At 38.7% G+C, this 12,639-nt stretch overlaps 1 protein-coding gene across 1 annotated transcript in view; it reads right to left on the bottom strand.

Annotated features, from left to right (window-relative positions):
* The window catches only part of LOC126273264 (beta-hexosaminidase subunit beta-like), a 182,494-nt gene that overhangs the window by 61,801 nt on the left and 108,054 nt on the right, over positions 1-12,639 (bottom strand). The gene's annotated exons all lie outside the window — the stretch shown is intronic.

Here is a 12,639-nt window from a genome sequence, read left to right as displayed (position 1 = left end):
GCAAGACCTGTCCAGTCTACCCACCCAGTACTTCCTATTCCAGGCCTGTCACAGGCTTATCCTACACTGTCAGAAGCCAGTCCACCTTTGGAAGCAGACATGTGCAATCAACACACATCTTTTTAGTTGTATGACTACCAATCAGCCATACTCCAGGATGAAGGGCCACCATCAATCTGTGACCAAGAGCGAAATGGACCACCTTGTTGCACAACATGCAGCTGAACATAACGTAGTTGATTTCAGTAGCTGCTTCACAACCTGGATCCTCTGGATCCCACCCCTTCACCACCAGCTTTTCTGGACTGCACATATGGAAGTTATCCAAAGAACACACTCTCTGCTCCTAAAATTATCCCTGCCTCAACTCTCAATAACCTTCCACACTACATTATTAAATATCTGTAGAGCATTAAATATGTCTGATATACTTCTGTTGCTGTGATAGAATTAGCTTCCAGTTTCAGATATGTATTATTAAATAACTGTAGAGTGACATGTAGCAATTTTGTAAACAGTTCATATTGTCTTTTTTCTTTTAATAAAAAACGTCAAACAATAATTTTACATATTTGTCACAATATAAGAAGCACAATTTTAGGCCATCAAAAATAGAAAGAATACTTTCTATTGCAGGTAACAAACTAGTACCACCCTAACTCCTTTATGTGCAACAGAAAATTCTGTGCAATAAACACATTCATTGTTAATGTCATTATGTAGTTTCAAAAATTGCATTCCTGTTGCGGGTTAACATTAAACACAAACATTGCTCTGTCCACTGATAAACGATGAGACAAAAAAATTAACAGAGATAAAATGATCAAAAACGTGTGGATGAGTTACTTCACAAACACATATACAACATGAACACATAGCCCCGGCTGTGTTGCCAAATGAGTAAGTGAGAAGTTGTGATGGAACTCATAGCCACACCTACCCACCAACACTGGTGGTTGCTCCAAGGTTAGCTCAGAGAGTCCTGCCTGTCAGATCTACAGTCATAAAATTCTTGAACCCCAGACATTTTTGCAAGTCCTGACAGCACTAAAAAACTGAGACTGTCTGGGCTAATCCCAGATGTATGGAATTCCTAGTTAGCGGTGAAATTCACTGTGATTTCCATGGGACCTATAGTAGTAATCAAAGGCACCATGCCAGCTGTTGACTATGTCAACACTGCATCCCTCCATGCTTAATGACTTTCCTTATGGTGATGACATCATCCATCAGGATGATTATCCATGTTACAATGCCAGACAGTTCATTCAGTTAGTCATTAGGTTGAGATGTTAGTTGTTTGTGCTGCCACTTGTAAAATTTTGTAAGAACATTTGTAGACTATTTGAGTTGCTAACCTGTGCAGTATTAGGTGTTAAGATTACTTATGAAAAGCTGACATCATATTTTTATCATCATCATCATCATCATCATCATCATCATTTAAGATGGATTATGCCTTTCAGCATTCAGTCTGGAGCACAGTCCCCCTTATAAAATTCCTCCATGGTCCCCTATTCAGTGCTAACATTGGTGCCTCTTCTGATGTTAAGCCTGTTACTTCAAAATCATTCTTAACTGAATCCAGGTACCTTCTCCTTGGTCTGCCCCAACCCCTCCTACCCTCTATTGCTGATCCCGTGAGTATCTTGGGTAACCTCGCTGCTCCCATGAGTGTAACATGACCCCACCATCTAAGCCTGTTCGCCCTGACTGCTACATCTATAGAGTTCATTCCCAGTTTTTCTTTGATTTCCTCATTGTGGACACCCTCCTGCCATTGTCTCCAACTACTGGAACCTGCAATCATCCTAGCTACTTTCATATCCGTAACCTCAACCTTATTGATAAGGTAACCTGAATCCACCCAGCTTTCGCTCCCATACAACAAAGTTGGTTGAAAGATTGAATGGTGCACAGGTAACTTAGTCTTGGTACTGAATTCCTTCTTGCAGAAGAGAGTAGATCATAGCTGAGCACTCACTGCATTAGCTATGCTACACCTCGGTTCCAGTTCTTTCACTCTGTTGCCATCCTGTGAGAATGTGCATCCTAAGTACTAGAAACCGTCCACCTGTTCTAACTTTGTTCCTCCTATTTGGCACTCAGTCCATTTATCTCTCTTTCCCACTGACATTACTTTCGTTTTGGAGATGCTAATCTTCATACCATAGTCCTTACATTTCTGATCTAGCTCTGAAACATTACTTTTCATACTTTCAATCGAATCTGCCATCATAACTAAGTCATCCGCATATGCAAGACTGCTTATTTCGTGTTCACATATCTTAATCTCACCCAGCCAGTCTATTGTTTTCAACATATGATCGATAAATAATATGAACAACAGTGGAGACAGGTTGCAACCTTGTCTTACCCCTGAAACTACTCTGAACCATGAACTCAAGTTACCGTCAACTCTAACTGCTACCTGATATCCATGTAAAGACCTTTAATTGTTTGCAAAAGTTTGCCTCCTATTTCATAATCTCATAGAACAGACAATAACTTCCTCCTAGGAGCTGGGTCATATGCCTTTTCTAGATCTATAAAGCGTAGATACAATTCCCTGTTCCACTCATAACACTTCTCCATTATTTGCTGTAAGCTAAAGATCTGGTCCTGACAATCTCTAAGAGGCCTAAACCCACAGTGATTTTCATCCAATTGGTCCTCAACTAACACTCGCACTTTCCTTTCCATAATACCTGAGAAGATTTTACCCACAATGCTGTTAAAGACATACCTCTGTAGTTGTTACAATCTTTTCTGTTTCCATGTTTAAAGATTGGTGTGATTACTGCTATTGCACAGTCTGATGGAACCTGTCCCGACTCCCAGGCCATTTCAATTATCCTGTGTAGCCATTTAAGACCTGACATTCCACTGTATTTGATGAGTTCCAACTTAATTTCATCCACCCCAGCTGCTTTATTGCACTGCAATCTATTGATCATTTTCACCACTTCCTCAAATGTGATCCTATTTCCATCATCATTCCTATCCCATTGTACATCGAAATCTGACACATTACTGATCATATTTTCACCTACATTGAGCAACTCTTCAAAATATTCCCTCCATCTGCCCAAGGAATCCACAGGATTCACCAGCAGTTTTCCTGACCTGTCCAAAATACTTGACATTTCCTTCTTACCTCCCTTTCGAAGACTGCTAATTACACCCCAGAATGGTTTTCCAGCAGCTTGACCCAAAGTCTCCAACCTGTTTCCAAAGTCTTCCCAAGATTTCTTCTTGGATGCTGCAATTATCTGTTTGGCTTTGTTTCTTTCTTCAACATAACTTTCTCTGTCTACCTGAGTTCTAGTATGTAGCCATTTTTGATACACCTTCTTTTTCCTTTTACAGGCTGCCTTGACTGTGTCATTCCGCTAAGCTGTTTGCTTCATCCTACCTTTACATACTGCTGTTCCAAGACATTCTTTAGCCACTTGTAGTACTGTGTCCTTTACCTTGTCCATTCCTTTTCCAATGACTGTAATTGACTACATTCAACTAACTGGTACCTTTATGAGATCATTGTTATGTACTTGTGCCTGATTTCCTTATCCTGAAGTTTCTCCACTCTTATCCTCCTACATATGGACCTGACCTCCTGCACTTTCAGCCTCACAATACCAATTTCACTGCATATTTTTATAGCAATAAATTTAAATGAACTAAAACATAAATGCTACAGTGTTGTGATGAACCACTATTAACCATTTAAGGCACCCCAATAAACACTCAAAAAAGATTGGTACATACAAACATCTGTGAGACTCAAGAGACATCTAAAACAGGTCGGTAACTTTATACAATCAGAGATGTTACAAAAATGATTATTTGCATAGAGGGGAGTTTTACTCAAAAAATTTGTAAAACTTGACTATTAAAAGAGACTCAAGAAACACCTATTTTCTAAAACAAACACCTCGCACTATGACCACAATACTAAAATCTAAAAATTTCTTCCTCATACTGAAGATTACCAGCAGTATCTCTCCCTGTATAACCATCTGTGAAGAACAGCGCGGGAAAAGGACAATGGTGCACTGTGTACCCTCTGCCACACACCATATGACAGCTTATGAAATACAGATGTAGATGTGTAGATATCTAACACTCAGACACAGAGCCACATATCAGTGTCATTATGATCATCACAAAGCTGACATTACTGAGCGCTCACTGATAATGTGGTAGAAGTCGGCCTATTTCTATGCACATCTTGAAGTTTCCTTTTCTCAACACTATTCCACCATAACAAAATGTATGACATTCTTGCCATCCTAGTCAGTGTTTTCCAAAATTTTCCTCAGTCATGTTAGACAAATGACTGTTTTTCCTTAATCAACTCTCAAGTGGGTGTAATGATTTCCTAACATAAGCGGACGCATGGCACACTTCATAGAAGTGTGCAGATGGTTGTTTTTATGTTACGAAGGTAAATATGTATGAGCAAAATCACAGTTTAATCTCACTTTAATTTAAAAAAGAATGATAAAATGAACTTACATAACATGACTTAAACCACTGTCTACTTACACAATAATAAAATAAATTCATTATATCACTCAGTTGTGATTGACAATTGTTCTCACAGTAATGATCCATTTGAAGCACTAAACATCACAGCACAGTTGCATCAGATCCCAACCAATTGCTTATTCAATTACTAATTATTCTGTAGACACTGGTCTCATTGTAGGATTGTGCAACTAGCTCATAATTTGAGTCATTTTCTTGCATGGATTGTAAATTTTTTCTCATCTACCTTGCTGTTTATTTTATTTTACTGCTGCTCATTTGAACAGATGACAATACAATATATAAATGTATTAGCTCAAGCAATAATGAAGGAATAGGTATGGGCTTGCAACAGTGAAACAAGAATGGAACACTGCAAAACAATTTTATTTGTAGTTGGTACAGTTTATACATAGGTGTGCCTGCTTGACAGTTAAGTCAATGGCCAATTCCCCCTTCCAACTTTTAAAAACTGAATTACTGAATTAGAGTTATTATCCAAGATTCTTTGTCTGTATGTGTTCAGTGCATTAAAAATAGCAAAACATGGACAATATTCAGCTTTTTCTGTAGCATGAAGACTATGACCATGTCCACTCATTCTTGTAAACAAAGGCAGGTGACATATATTAGTATTACACAGTAATTTGTAATAGGTGTCTCATGTATTGCAGTACCTACAACAAAAATCTTGTTATCTAAATTCTAGACCTGTCTATCTTCTTTCAGTCACAAACTTACCCTCTCTTGTCTGAACATTATTTCCTTTATGTCATTCACTGACTTTTTTTTGCTTCAGTTCTCATTCAACTTCAGTAGTTTGCACATTTCAACTTGTGCACTTACAGTTAAATTTGATTTTGTGCTGTCTCACTGTACCTTCCTTATTTAAAAATTTTACCTCCTACCAACAAGCTGCCCTTTTACCTTCCTTTTGTCCTTCTATCTTCAGACAGAGGAGCCCAGGTTTTGATAGCTTAAAAATCATTTTTCTTTGATGTGTGACTGGAGTCCTGCCAGGTACTTTAACTTGTACTAATTCTTTGCATGTTTTACAATAGGCTCTCATTCTGACACCACATAATACTCATTGCAGATGTGTAAGGATAAATATACCTGACTCATTAATTTTAGCTACAGTACCTATGAGACATCATCAAATTTGGATCTATTGCAAAAGAAATTGCCTTTGAGCTAGTCTGCCACAAATCCACTTGGCCAGTGCAGTGCTTTCAGTACTCCACATGCATTTCGAATGGATACGTGATTTTTATTGTACTTCTTCAGCAGCGTTTTAAGAAACAAAAAGTATACAAATCTAAATAATAAACCTTCAAATGGTGATTTTAAACAATATATTCATAGTAATCTACCCTCCTACATAAATACACTGACCATTTCTTCTACCAACTCTCCACAATTCCTGTTCATCACTCTCGATGTCACCTTCCTCTACACTATCATTCCCAGTGCCCTTGGTTTTGCTGCCACTGATCCCTACCTTTCCTGATACTTAGCTGCCTTCAAACTTATATCTGCCTTCCTGATCACCATTAGCGAGTAAGTAATCCTCCACAATTTCCTTTTAATGTACAAGTACTTGTTATTTATTACAAACAAGGGAGACTACAGTGTAAAATAATAAAAGTATGTATTACTTTTTCGCAAAAACAAAATTTAATTACAGCTCAAATATTGCACATTGCTCTTTTAAACCAGTTTAAGGCTCCATGCTTTAGAAAAGTTAAATAGACATAAATAATTTCTGTGTGCCAGTTATGAAATAAAATAATGACCACTGATTTGAAAATATCAGGAACAAGCTAATTAATAGAAACTGACAAAGAATTTGGTGCAGTTTAATTGTCTTATGAAATTATTTATTATTTGTCCATATAAATCTCTTTTTCAGTACATATATTGTACACAAGATATTGGACGGAAAACCTTTTTAACTATTGGTTTTTCAAATGTCAAACATACATTTTATAAATTTTTGTGACAAATTGGATCTATACAGTTAATAATTACAAATTTTTGAAATACTGTTCTCTGGAGATATCACCTACAAACAAATCCTTAGTACAGCCACACGCTCCTGCATGACACCAACCTATGCCAACCTACTCATGGGCCATCTAGAGGACTTTGTGGCCACCCAAAATCACAAACCTCCTCACCTGATTCATATTCATTGATGACATCTTCATGGTATGGACCAAAGTGAGGATATCATATCCACATTCCTCCAGAAGTCCAGCAACTTCTTCCCCATTCACTTCACCTGTTCATGCCCAAACCAAAAGTTCACCTACCTCAACACTGACCTCCATCTCAAGGATTCTTACAGGACTACCTCTATTCACATCAAACCTACCAATCAATATCTCCTTTCAGCAACAGTCACCCATTCCACACCAAGAAGTCCCTACCAAACAGCCCAGCCACCTGTGGTTCTCATGTCTGTAATGAAAATCAGTCCATCTCCAAATAAGCCAAAAGTCTCACCAAGGCATTCACAGACCAAAACTGCCCTCTTCATCCTATCCAGAAACATATTGTCTTCCCAGTGACCTACCATTCCCCATATACCCACTGACTAGTCACAAAGCAGCATCCTTTCATGACTCAGTACCCACTCAGAACTGGAGGAACTGAATCACATTTCCACAATGGTTTGAACTCCTTTGACCATGCCCTGAAATGAGAAACAATCTCTCCACTATCCTCCATCCCCCCCCCCCCCCCCCCCCCGCAGAAAAAATCCTTCAGTGATATTGTGCCACACATCCAATGTTCACAATGTCCTTGTTTATTCGTATTCCAACCCTCCTTTCAACCCCTCACCTCATGGCTCATTTGCCCATAATAGATCTAGATGCAAGACATGCCCTATACATTCTTCCATTGCCATATACTGGAGTTCTGTCACAGGCAGCTCCTACTTATTGAAAACAGAACCACATGTGAAAGCAATCTTGTAGTTTGCCAACTTGGCTGCAAGGACTTTGCAGCATTCTATGAGACATATTCAGAAAGTAAGTGTACTGTGACTGTGTTTTTTGTTTTTGGGGGTTGGCAACACTGAGTGGTAGAGGGATGTCTGTAAAAAATCGCACCAAGTACGAGCCACATCACGTAAATTGCTTTCTACTCACAGAAGGATTATCTTTTTTTTATTTTTCAAATCAAAATCGTTTAGAATAAAGTTGTTTTAAACAGAACAAGTATGTTTAAGTGGTGTAGGGATTTTTGTGCAAGTAGTACAAATGTTTATGATGAACAGAGTCTTGGAAGACTACCACTTTGATAGATAAGGTGATGTAAAAAACTGAAGAAACTGCCCATGAAGACTGCCAATTGACAGTAGATGAAATTTCTGCGATGTCTCCACAATTCTCAAAAACTTTGTTATATGAGACACAGAAATGCTGAGAGATCAGAAACTGTGCACAACATGGATCCCAAAACAGGTGACAGAGCAGTACAAGAAAAATCATATCAGTAGCACCTGTGAGTTTCTTGAGTGACTTGAATTGGAAGATGAAGATTTTCTGTGCCCTGTTATGACTGGAGGTGAAACATTGGTGGCTTATTACATGCCTGAGACAAAAAGACAGTTGTCACTGTGGTGTCACACAAAATCCCCATATCCACAAATTTTAAAACCGCAATTTCAGGTGAAAAATTGTGGCCTCTATGTTTTGGGACCAAAAAGGCATCATTTTGGTCAAGTTTCTGCCTCAGAGGAGATCACTAATGCACAATGATATTGTGAATCCACAAGAAACTCAAAAGAAGCATTCAAAACAAGATCAGTGGAATGCAGATGAGAGGAGTGTGCTTTTTGCATTGCAGCACCCATCCTTATGCAACCTTAACCACCAAGGTGCTCTTGGACTTGTTTGGTTGGGATGTTCTGAAGCAATTTCCAGAATCCCCTGACTTGTCATCTTCAGATTATCATCTTTTCACTTCCCTGAAGTCATATGTGAGTGGGATTAATTTTTTTCTGATGAACAGTTGCAGACAGAGGTTCTGAAGTTGGGATAGGAGCTGGCAGGAGAGTGCTTTGAGGGCACAAAGAACCATGTGCCATGGTTCACCACATGCATTGAATGGAATGGTGATTATATGAACAAAAAGCAATAAAAAGTGTGCTAACAATGTTGTGCAATTTCTTTCAGATACACTTTTTCTAAAAAGATATAAAAATCTAGTAAACTTACTTTCTGAACATGCCTCATATGTGTGCACAACCACAAACAAGCTCTCTATCTCCATGAATGGCCACCACCTGACTGATCAAGAGACAATTGGACCATCCAGTTGCCAAGTGTGCTGCCCAACACTATGTGCTTGACTTCACCAATTGCTTCATAGCCTGTGCCATCTGGATTCTTTCCAAGGACACCAGCCTTTCTAAATTGTGCAGGTGTGAACCCACCCTGTGACATATCCTTTGTTCCAGCATCACACACACGTTTTTGCCTTTCCATCATACCAGCATATAGTTCTTTTCCCTTCACTACTTCTCTCTCCTCCCATTTGCCTTGCCCCTCCTCCCCTTTTCCTCAGCACAGTCACCCGATGCTGTACCTAACAGCTGATCATCCTGTATCGTATTCCTGCACACTCCTGCAGCCAACACTGCAGCATCTTCACCACCCCTATTCTGCTATTCCTTCCCTCTCCCATCCCATGCTCTTTCTGCATCCCAACTACCCAATCCAACTGAGAATGGTGCACGCCATATTTGGGTTCTAGTGCCCAGAGATGACAGTGACAATGTGTATTAGAGTTGTGGATGTATGAATGTGTGTTTCCCTATTTGGGGAAAGACTTTGTCCAACAGCTTGGTCTCCTTTTAAATGTTTGTTAAAAGTGCCTGTCTGCCACTCATCACCTCCTCTGTGTGGTGAGTAGCGATCTATCCCAATTCATGTTGTCAATATTCAGAGGATTAGTATTTTGCTTTTCTTTGGACTAAGGATGTAAGATCCTTCAAAGTTTTGTTTGAGGCTTCAGTCAGATAGATTACCTTGTCACTAACAATGATTTTTTACTCGAAAACTACATTCACTGACGTTGCTACAAGAACTCACATGATTTGCAGAAATTTTGCCACAAATGTGATGAGATATTTGTCAGTTGCATCCACACACAGCAAAGTAACCAAGTGATTTGCATCACTAATAGCAGTTAAATGTCTCATATAGGTGACAGTTACTTGTAGCTTCTGCAATCTAGAGGATTTTGTAGCTCTTTGTATTATTTACAAACCTTAAACTGATAACAATATTATTTATTCAGTCTATTTTGGAATTACTGTTTATGTTATCCAGAAAAAGAAAGTTTGGACAGCTTGTTGGAAGGATGTAGGATTCTCTGTCACTCGAAGAGAGCAAAAGTTGCACCCAGTTCACCACAGATACCACCAGTATATCCAGTGTTAGGTCATGCACGCTTTCTTAGTGGACAATGTGTCAATCCAGATGAGCCATGTGAAGTTATTTGTTCTATGATACAGCAGTACCATTGCCATATAGTTGACAAATAAAGAAAGGCATAAAACTCTTCCTCAGCTTTGAGTTCATAGCACTGTGCACTACACTTTGCAGTTATATGTGATATATGTCTGACTACCGTATATACTTGAATCCAAGCCACACTCGAATCTAAGCCGCACCTGAAAAATGAGACTCAAAATCAAGGGAAAAAAATTTTTCCCGAATCTAAGCTACACCTGAAATTTGAGACTCGAAATTTAAGGAGAGAGAAAAGTTTTAGACCACACCTCCAAATCAAAACAAAGTTGGTCCAGTGTAACATGACACACAATTTAGATCAAATGGATGAAGACACAGCTACAGTGGTTTGGTTCAGGTTGTAAGCTTAGCAGTTAAGCTTTACCAAGTAGCCATTGCTATGTGTCAGGTGCTCAGTCTGTTTTTATACGGGTACCCCTCCTTTTTCACATACTTCGTCTGCTTTGAATCAATTGCTTATTTTGCTTTGACCTGATAAGTGCCATTCTCTTTGTTATAGGTGTTTACGTCACTCCAAGCTGAAAATGCATTATTGTACTGTGTCATGCTCTGTTTCTTGCATTTCAGTGCCCAGAGATGACAGTGACAATGTGTATTAGAGTTGTGGATGTATGAATGTGTGTTTCCCTATTTGGGGAAAGACTTTGTCCAACAGCTTGGTCTCCTTTTAAATGTTTGTTAAAAGTGCCTGTCTGCCACTCATCACCTCCTCTGTGTGGTGAGTAGCGATCTATCCCAATTCATGTTGTCAATATTCAGAGGATTAGTATTTTGCTTTTCTTTGGACTAAGGATGTAAGATCCTTCAAAGTTTTGTTTGAGGCTTCCGTCAGATAGATTACCTTGTCACTAACAATGATTTTTTACTCGAAAACTACATTCACTGACGTTGCTACAAGAACTCACATGATTTGCAGAAATTTTGCCACAAATGTGATGAGATATTTGTCAGTTGCATCCACACACAGCAAAGTAACCAAGTGATTTGCATCACTAATAGCAGTTAAATGTCTCATATAGGTGACAGTTACTTGTAGCTTCTGCAATCTAGAGGATTTTGTAGCTCTTTGTATTATTTACAAACCTTAAACTGATAACAATATTATTTATTCAGTCTATTTTGGAATTACTGTTTATGTTATCCAGAAAAAGAAAGTTTGGACAGCTTGTTGGAAGGATGTAGGATTCTCTGTCACTCGAAGAGAGCAAAAGTTGCACCCAGTTCACCACAGATACCACCAGTATATCCAGTGTTAGGTCATGCACGCTTTCTTAGTGGACAATGTGTCAATCCAGATGAGCCATGTGAAGTTATTTGTTCTATGATACAGCAGTACCATTGCCATATAGTTGACAAATAAAGAAAGGCATAAAACTCTTCCTCAGCTTTGAGTTCATAGCACTGTGCACTACACTTTGCAGTTATATGTGATATATGTCTGACTACCGTATATACTTGAATCCAAGCCACACTCGAATCTAAGCCGCACCTGAAAAATGAGACTCAAAATCAAGGGAAAAAAATTTTTCCCGAATCTAAGCTACACCTGAAATTTGAGACTCGAAATTTAAGGAGAGAGAAAAGTTTTAGACCACACCTCCAAATCAAAACAAAGTTGGTCCAGTGTAACATGACACACAATTTAGATCAAATGGATGAAGACACAGCTACAGTGGTTTGGTTCAGGTTGTAAGCTTAGCAGTTAAGCTTTACCAAGTAGCCATTGCTATGTGTCAGGTGCTCAGTCTGTTTTTATACGGGTACCCCTCCTTTTTCACATACTTCGTCTGCTTTGAATCAATTGCTTATTTTGCTTTGACCTGATAAGTGCCATTCTCTTTGTTATAGGTGTTTACGTCACTCCAAGCTGAAAATGCATTATTGTACTGTGTCATGCTCTGTTTCTTGCATTCAGATAATGAGTGTATACAACATGTTGCAGCTCGCAGAATGGCTTATTTTTGTGCGCGCTACCACGGCTTACAATAAAAAAGGAGAGGAATTGTCTCATAAGTGAAACAATGGCAACAGACTGCTATTTGTTGTTACTTTCTTTGATAATGATCAACAAGAACCAAATAATAGACTCTGTATGATAGAAGATGTTCTGAATGAGAGTTTAGCGAAGTTGACGTGCTTAATTTCTGACTATCACTATTCAGCATAAGAATAATACGAATATAAACATGACACGGTATGTATGTTCTTCTGCGTTTGCTGTTGTCTCGCTCTAGTTTCATAGTTTATTAGGCAGCCAGGATTTAAATGAGATAGCAGGAAACACGAAAGAATACATGGCATAATGCTAACATTCTTCTACTTTTTTTTTTAAATGTATTTACTGACTCAGAGGTTTTGGCACCAGTATTTATCTTTATGCCTGCAAAGCATGCCTGTGTAGTGCTCCATATATTTGATGGCAGGAGTTAGTTGTGGGGGCACCTACCAACATTTTTCAGAAGATTCTAAGCCGCAGACGGGTTTTTGGATTACAAAAATGAGGGAAAAATTGCGGCTTAGATTTGAGTAAATACGGTAATGTTAAACAGAAAAAAAGGAA

This window comes from Schistocerca gregaria, chromosome 5 (assembly GCF_023897955.1).
Source record: "Schistocerca gregaria isolate iqSchGreg1 chromosome 5, iqSchGreg1.2, whole genome shotgun sequence".
Taxonomy (NCBI): domain Eukaryota; kingdom Metazoa; phylum Arthropoda; class Insecta; order Orthoptera; family Acrididae; genus Schistocerca; species Schistocerca gregaria.
The sequence above is the reverse complement of the archived record's forward strand: the minus strand, read 5'-3'. Positions and strand labels throughout refer to the sequence as shown.